This window comes from Bombus huntii, chromosome 15 (assembly GCF_024542735.1).
Source record: "Bombus huntii isolate Logan2020A chromosome 15, iyBomHunt1.1, whole genome shotgun sequence".
Classification (NCBI taxonomy): Eukaryota; Metazoa; Arthropoda; class Insecta; order Hymenoptera; family Apidae; genus Bombus; species Bombus huntii.
In genome coordinates, this window is record NC_066252.1 from 9,777,745 (window position 1) to 9,785,349 (window position 7,605).

At 45.1% G+C, this 7,605-nt stretch overlaps 1 protein-coding gene across 1 annotated transcript in view; it reads right to left on the bottom strand.

The window, feature by feature from the left end:
• Window positions 1-4,083, bottom strand: part of LOC126874083 (uncharacterized) — a 75,934-nt gene extending 71,851 nt beyond the window's left edge. The window contains exons 1-2 of the mRNA XM_050635696.1: window positions 3,335-4,083; window positions 53-1,846 (exon numbers count right to left, since the gene is read on the bottom strand). The gene's annotated coding sequence lies outside the window, so the exon portion shown is untranslated. The remainder of the gene's footprint in view (window positions 1-52; window positions 1,847-3,334) is intronic.
• Window positions 4,084-7,605: the final 3,522 nt, after the last annotated feature.

Consider the following 7,605-nt stretch of genomic DNA (forward strand, 5'->3'; position numbering starts at 1 on the left):
CCCGTCACTAATTACATTCTCCTCGCGCAATCACGGCCGCGTGTACACTTACGCCCGTCCCGTTCCGTCTCCCTGGCTCGTGTCCAATTGCCCCGTCGGATCAGAAGCTCCTTCTTGGCTGGCCCCACCGAGTTCTCCTCCGTTCTTTCTCCGTACGCCACTATCTTCCTTCTCGTTCACTAGCTGCCTGCCTGTCTGTCTCTGACTGCTTGCCTGCCTGTCCGCTTGCTTTCGTCCCGTTCGAGATACCTGGGATTCTGAAACACCTTGCCCTCGATTTGCGCCGAAGTATTCCGACACTTGGGTATTCGTAAAGTTTCCCAAGTCTGAATGAGAAAATGGAACAGATCAAGGGTCATAGGGGGGGGGAGTTTTTTTTTGGGTTGGAGCCAATGATGTCGAATGGGCGGCGGTGGAGGGTGGTTCCGATCGGTGTTCGGGAGAAATTTTTGGATTTAACGTGGAACTTATCTTTCGAAATCGAAGGTGGTCGAATTGACGGAATTTTGACGAGAACTCGAAACTGAGAATGATGCGAATTCGTTGCATTTACTAATACTGGATACTACCTTATACGAATGCAGGTATTTCCGCCGGTAATTGTGAAGTTAGGAACTAGTCTCTGTCCGTTGGGCTTAGTATTTTTACAATTACAAATAATTCAGATTCGAAGAAATTGAAAAGCACTCATAAGCAACGGGATATATACATTTTTGAAGGAATTATAGAAAATTAGAATATTCTTTTCACTATCCTGAAATTTCGAGAAGACGAGTGGTTTTTCAGAGCATATTTTCGCACGGGTCACAGGCAATTTGCTTTGACGTTCTTGGGGTTAGGAACGTAACGAGTTTTGAGAAAGGGATGATGGTTTTTCAGGCGGATTTTGGAAGTGGTGTAGAGTGAAAACGCGGGAGACAGGAAATTGGATTCTAATTCGAAGCAGGGCTTGATAATGCACGAAGTGGCAGGGAAGGTGGAATCTGGAACTGGATTTTTCGCAACGATCGAACACACGTAATCGGCTCCGGTTAATTTTTCGTACGATAATGGAATGTTTCGAGCGAAACGTTATTTCGTGACGGTCTTGAAAAATTGATCGTAAAACAGAGAGATTCTCGTCTGATATTATAAAAATTGAAAATCTTACAAATAAATAGTTCGATCAAAATACTCGATCAAATGTTTATACCGCATTTAATATCAACTTCATTTAAAACGTCACTTCAAAAGTTAATCTAAAAGTATAAATCTGACGAAGAAATAACTGTGAAAATAATTACAGATACCAAATTAACAGATCTGTCAATCGGATGGCAAACAAAATTAAAATAATCTTTGCCAAAATTCGTAAATCAAATCGATCGAATCTATATCTTAAAATTATAATGAAAACGGTGATAATGACGAGGAAAAAGACAGAATAGTGCGCGTGGAGTTGCATTAAAAGGAACAGCGTAATGGCCGAGGCGTCGAAGGCGATAAAATTTTATCAGAGGCGACGTACCGTGGTGCACACGAGCACGCAAAAATCCATACACGCGGCCAACCCCCTTAACACACACCCTTTCGCCCGTTACAGGGTGAGATCTGTAAAAGTTGAAACACTCGGCCCTGGGTAACGTCGCGCGTTTATCCGCACGATTGCGCGCGGATATCGAGCCGCGGAGGATGTCTTCTCGAGTCGTTTCCGTTATTGGAAACTTTTGCGGAACGATACAGAGAGAAACGATTATCCTTGGACAGGACCTTGGGCTTCCGCAATGGACATTGCGTTTCAGCGACTTTGTTTTCCTCGAGTTGTTCGTAAAAAATTCTCCAACGCTTCTCCGGTAGACACTCCTTCCTAGAAACAAAGTTTTAATCGGCGAGCGTCGATAATTTTTTCATTTTAATCGTGCCAGTAGTATTTTACACGGACGATCGTTATCTGTATAATTTTTATTTACGGAATGTACGAAACATTTGGCCCTCGGAGATTCTACTCTGCAGTTTTTAATTCGAAGGTCCTCCTATTGGTTCTCTACATGTAAAAAAAAAAAAAAAAAAAACGATCGATAATTTCTTTCTTTCGTCGAGGATTAAACATATCGCATGTACTTTTTCATTCTCCGTCAATCGATATCTCTGCCAATGTTAATTTTCAAATCCTCGCGTCTTCGCGTACCTTAATTTCCACCGCACTGCTGCCTCCTCTCAACGATACACTTTTCTCATCTTCTCGCCAGGAGTTTCGTCGATCTACCAAGATTAACACCTTCAAAATTCCTCCCAGAAGTTAATCAATTTTCTTCGCGAACGACGCACACGAGCCACGTGTCTCGTTTTAAAGATTCTCTCTTTCTTTTTTTTTTTTTTTTTCTAAACGCCACGCGAAGATTTCTCCGTTCCGGGAAGCCAAAGTTGGACAAAGTTGAAAGTCTCGCGGAGGACCGCGACGAATCTCGACTCTGGAGGCGAGGATGAGCGCGGAAGAAGAATGGAGACCGCGTTAACGACGAGAAATTTCGCACGCGCGCGATATCTTGGAAGCCGCGCGTTCCCGGCTAACTGGCGACTTCCTACTGCAGGAACATCCTGGCCCACGATGGATGGGGTTGTACAGGAAACCGGGATTCTTCTTGCTCGGGGATTCGCCGGCTAACGGAAGCCAGTTATCCCGCGTGTTGATCTTGGATCGCGCACGGAAAATACATAGAAAATTCGTATCTCCGGCGAAGCTTCGTGGGGAACCCTCGAACGAACTTCAATTCAAGGCGAACAGCATGGAACCTCGCTGCCGGTAATATTTGGCTCGGTTCGATACGGCGATGTGTTTCTACTCCTGCAAGGATTAACAGCGTGCGCTACGCGGTTTTACGGTTTCTTCGCTTCAATTTTGGAAATATCGTATTTTCGTTTAATTTTAATTTAGGATTTGGAATTTAATTTCGCGTTATTCCTTTGCTTCTTGGAGCAGGAAGAATAGAAGCGTCTCGGTGGATTACGAATGCGCGAAGCTAGACAATACGTTCTACGCTTAGAGACAAGTAAGGTTTCGTTGGAACATTACATTCGGATAACAAATATCAAATAGGAATATTTGCCAGAAGAAAAATAGAACTTAGGCCGATAACAAGCTTCGCGAACAATGAATTATAAATGCGATCGCGTTAATGTTTAATAGATGGAGGAACAAGCGATTATAAAAATAGGTGAAAATGGAAATGGAAGATATTTGAATTTTGAAGAAAAAACAAATTAATGACTTAACGAATTTCAATGAATGTCGGAAGCAAAAATAATCCTTGGCTTCTTCAATTTCTGAGGGAATATATTACAGAATTTTACTTACGAATTTAACGAAGGACCGTGAACTTCGCAGACTCGCGGAAATCAACCTCCGTTGCACTTTGCTTTGTTCTGGTTACCAAACGATCCAAATTTTTGTTAATTAGCTGTCGCTAATGCCTACAGGTTTGACAAGTTCCGACAAACGCCGAAGCTCGCAGAGATTCTCTTTCGCATTCAAGAGATTATATTATACCGTAATTAAAAATATCCCATGAAAAATGCCAAACAGTCTTTTCTACTTCGTACACTCGATAAAAATTATAGTTACAAAGAAAAGAGTCTCCGACTGGTCGAGTTTCCCGATACAAATGAAATTTGAACACATTATCGTACATTTATATACAATTCACCGAACAGTCAAAAATTTAACCAAAAACCCGTCACCGTCAATTTTTGTACAATCAACGAAATAAAACGTTGGGTCGCTAAAAAATGTTTCTATCGCAATCTGATATAGTCCCGCCGTTGCTCAAACAACTACACCCTCAAAATTCCCGTTCGATATCCTTTCAAACTCGCCAAAAATCTGCTCCGCGTGCACCTACGACCCTTTTGCAAACCCTCTCTACAGAGGAATACAATGGCAACGCGAAAAATTACAAGCGAACCTCGAGACTCTGGACTTATCACCTCGGCAAACCGGCGAAACAAAATTTCCACGCAGTTCCTCAGGTAGAATCTCTTCAGCTATCGTTCATAGAACCACAACGAGCCGGAACAGGTGAGAACGAGGGTCGGGAGGAAAAATCAGTGAGCCGGTGAACCGGTGACGCGAAGCTTAGCGTCGACCGCTAACTGCTCAACGTATAACCGGTTAATTACGTTAAGATGGATTACTCGGGAAGTGTATTTCAGTCGAACGAATTGGCTTAAAGGAAACGGAGTAGGCGGCGAGCTTTTAAAGGCGATGTACGCGTCGAGGTGGATCGTTGGTGGAAGCGATAGCGCCCGCGCGCTCCGACCAGAACGGTCGCTTAATAAATTAATGCTAATAACGAAGAAGGGCTAATTACAGGGGCAGGAAAAAGACAGGGGATGATCCGCGCGGCGGGCAAACACGGCCCGGCAATTAGTTAAGCGACAGAAACGAATGAACCGGCCATAAAACTCGCCGTTTATAGGTGTAAATGAAGCGAATCATTTAGGGAGTAGCGAACACACCGACGATTTCGTCGGTTAACGCGAGTTGCTGCTATACGAACGATCAAACGTCCCGTTTTCCGAGAATCGCGTAGATTGAGTTTTCGATGGCGATCGAACGACAACCGTTCGGGATATCGATTCTTCGTAGTCCGACCGGGTAGGAGTGGTATCCGGAATGATGGAATACACGTCGAAAGTTAGGGCGACGGATTCGAAATTTTGCTTCTTACGGTTTGCTGCGGCGTGTGAATTTTTGGAAAGGTCTAAACTTAACGCGGTAATATTAACGTACAAAGTAGAAACAGATAACACCACGAAATGTGTTACAGACTGAAAAATGCATGCGATTATAAAGGTAAATCGATCGAACGCGAACAGTAGAAAATGTATCGTGCAAATGTAACCGTAGAAAACGTAGAAACAATGTTAAAGAAAAAGAAAAAATACTTTCCCATTCTAACATGCACGAGGATAAATGCAACGACGAGCAAAACTTAACAAACTCTCTCTTCGCGTCTTTGTACTTTTTATCTATTCGACGCTTCGAGCCAAATCATCCAAAGAACGGAAAAACGATCACGAAAATTCCCTTTTGTCAAAAAACCATCTCGACAGCTAACTCAAACGAAAATCACTGCACGATCGAAAATTTAACACGCTCGTCGCCGTGTCTCCGATATCCTGAAAAAAAAAAAGAACGATCTTCTTCGCGAGGTGCGAACCTCCGCCTCGTTCCAACAATAGCCCAGTTTCCGGGTTGGCTCGGAGCTGGATCAGGCGGGCGTTGGATGGCCGGAAAAACGGCGGCGTCGCTCGAGCTCGATAACGACGCGACGCCGGCGAATGTCGGTCAATTAGAGCGGCAATTAGCGTAATCGCCACGACGCGACGCGTGGAATCGCAACCGCTTTCGGCGCCGCGATCTTCGACCTCGCGGTTATCGCTTCCTCTCTCTCCTCCTCTACTCGTCTCGTACAAATTCACGTTTCACAGAACGTGAACTCGGATTTCTCGCCTGCCACTGGGCCGTTATCGTCACACTCTGATTTCCGTTCGTTTGGAGGTCACGCGAGTCGTACCGTCGCGCCGAAACTGAAGACGAACATCATTTTTCCCCGGACTGGTCCCTGGGGTGCAGCCCGCGCGATTCTCTCCACCTCTCTCCGCCAATCGTGCATCGGATTCTAGGATCCGCGTAACGCTGGACCAGTTTTCGATTCCAGGCTGATTCTCACGGGACGCGCACGGGCTAGCGAACGATGAAAAGCAGGAAGAGGGAGAGGGATGCTGAGAAACTGGACAACGGTCAAGCAGTTCCGTCCCGTTTGCAGCTAAGCGAGCGACCCTGGTGTCGTAGGGGTTGAATCTTCGAAGATCGTAAGGGGTTGCGCGCAGAGTAATTCTGGTTTGATCCGGCGGGATGGCGACGTCGCGTGAGAAAGGGTCTTCGGATACGACCTCTGTCTCTTCTGTCTCTTCTGTCTCTTCTCTCCAACCGAGAAAACGAGACGCGCGCGCTCGTTCTTCAGCGACGAAACGCTCCGGATGCGATTAGAGAGAGGCCTTCGAGGAACTGGGTTGCTCGTCGTTGTTTTCTTTTCCTTCGTATTCTCCTCGTTCCGCTTCTTCCTCCGCGCTTCGCTTTTCTTCGCCTTTTTTTCCTTTGGACGACGAGCAGTCTTTTCGAAGAACAGAAAGTTTCTGTGACGCGCTATCGAGCAATACGGCTTAGGGTTAGGTTAGACGGTTGACGGTACAGGCATGCTTTAGGAAGATAGGTTTGAATTTTAGAATAATTTTGATAAAGCGAAGGTAGATTTTGTCATTTTTCGAGTATTATTCATTTTTTTCTTTTTCTGTATTATTTCATCGTCGTTGGATTGGAATCGATGATTTTTCGAGCTATTTCACATCGTTTTATATGTTTCTTTACTGGTTTTCCAATTGTACGCTGTAAGCTGTTAAACCATTCGAAAAGACAGAATTTTCAAAGACTCGGACAACTTTGTCGGGTACCTCGATCTCTGACGAAAGATGGATATAATTGGTAAATTCGGGAACAATTAAATTATTCGTTCGGTTAAACCAGCATCCCTTTTTATACAGTGTTTGCGAGCAGGCTTCGGTCAACCTATGGGACTGTATTCTATTTGCATTTGGGACGAAGGCCAGTGAAAGAGACGGCGATGTTTCCCCTCGGAGTTATGAACTTTCGGATATAACGTGTGTAATAAAACGCGGAAGCTCGTGAGATAGGCGAAGACGGGCGAAACGATCAATTGGTATTTCGCCACAAAATTCATCATCACCGAAGCTAAACACGTTCAAGAAATAGAAGAATAAAACGTTATGGAGGAACGCCCCCGATCTCTCGAACCTCGAATATACATTCCAAATCGTTCTATCGAACAGCGATTAACCCGACGCGACAGAACGCAAAAAGAAAGAAAAGGCGCGAGTAGAACGAAGGGGAAAAAGAGAAGGAAAATGAAAATTAAAAGTGGTCCTGCGAATTAAGTCGACGGCGCGGCGGCGAAAGAATTGTCCCGGCATTGTTCCACGGGCAGGCTTTCCCCCGGCTGGAAACAAAAGGGAGAACCGGAGGGGTGGCCAGGCCACGCTTAATTCTAAATTCGGCACTAATAACGGCCGACTCCGTGTTTCGTTAGCCCCTGAGAGATTAACGGGCTGAGGAACGATGGCCTAATGGCGGCGTGCACGCGGAATTCGAATAATATTTGCCTTTGCCGCGACGCATGGCCACCCAAAGTCTCCTGGGAGCGGCTAATGCGATTGGATTCGACGCGTGCATAATACGCCGACAGCTCTGTAGCTCCGGGCAACGCGATTTTTTCAACCTGTCGTCTATCCCATATGTCGTCGATGTTCCACCGTGGGCGGAAAAAAATGAAGATGCTGTCGAATTGAAAAATCGAAGGAAAAACGTCACTGCCCATCCTGATCGTTACTTTGTTCTACGATGGATGGAAAGAACGAAGATTTCGTCGAATTCAAAATTAAAGCGAAAACGTTCCTCGATATCCTGATTCTTACTCCGTCCTTGTAATTGGTCGCGTTATGCCGCTAGTTTTAGCGTTCAAGTTAGCTTCATATCGATTCAGGATTAAT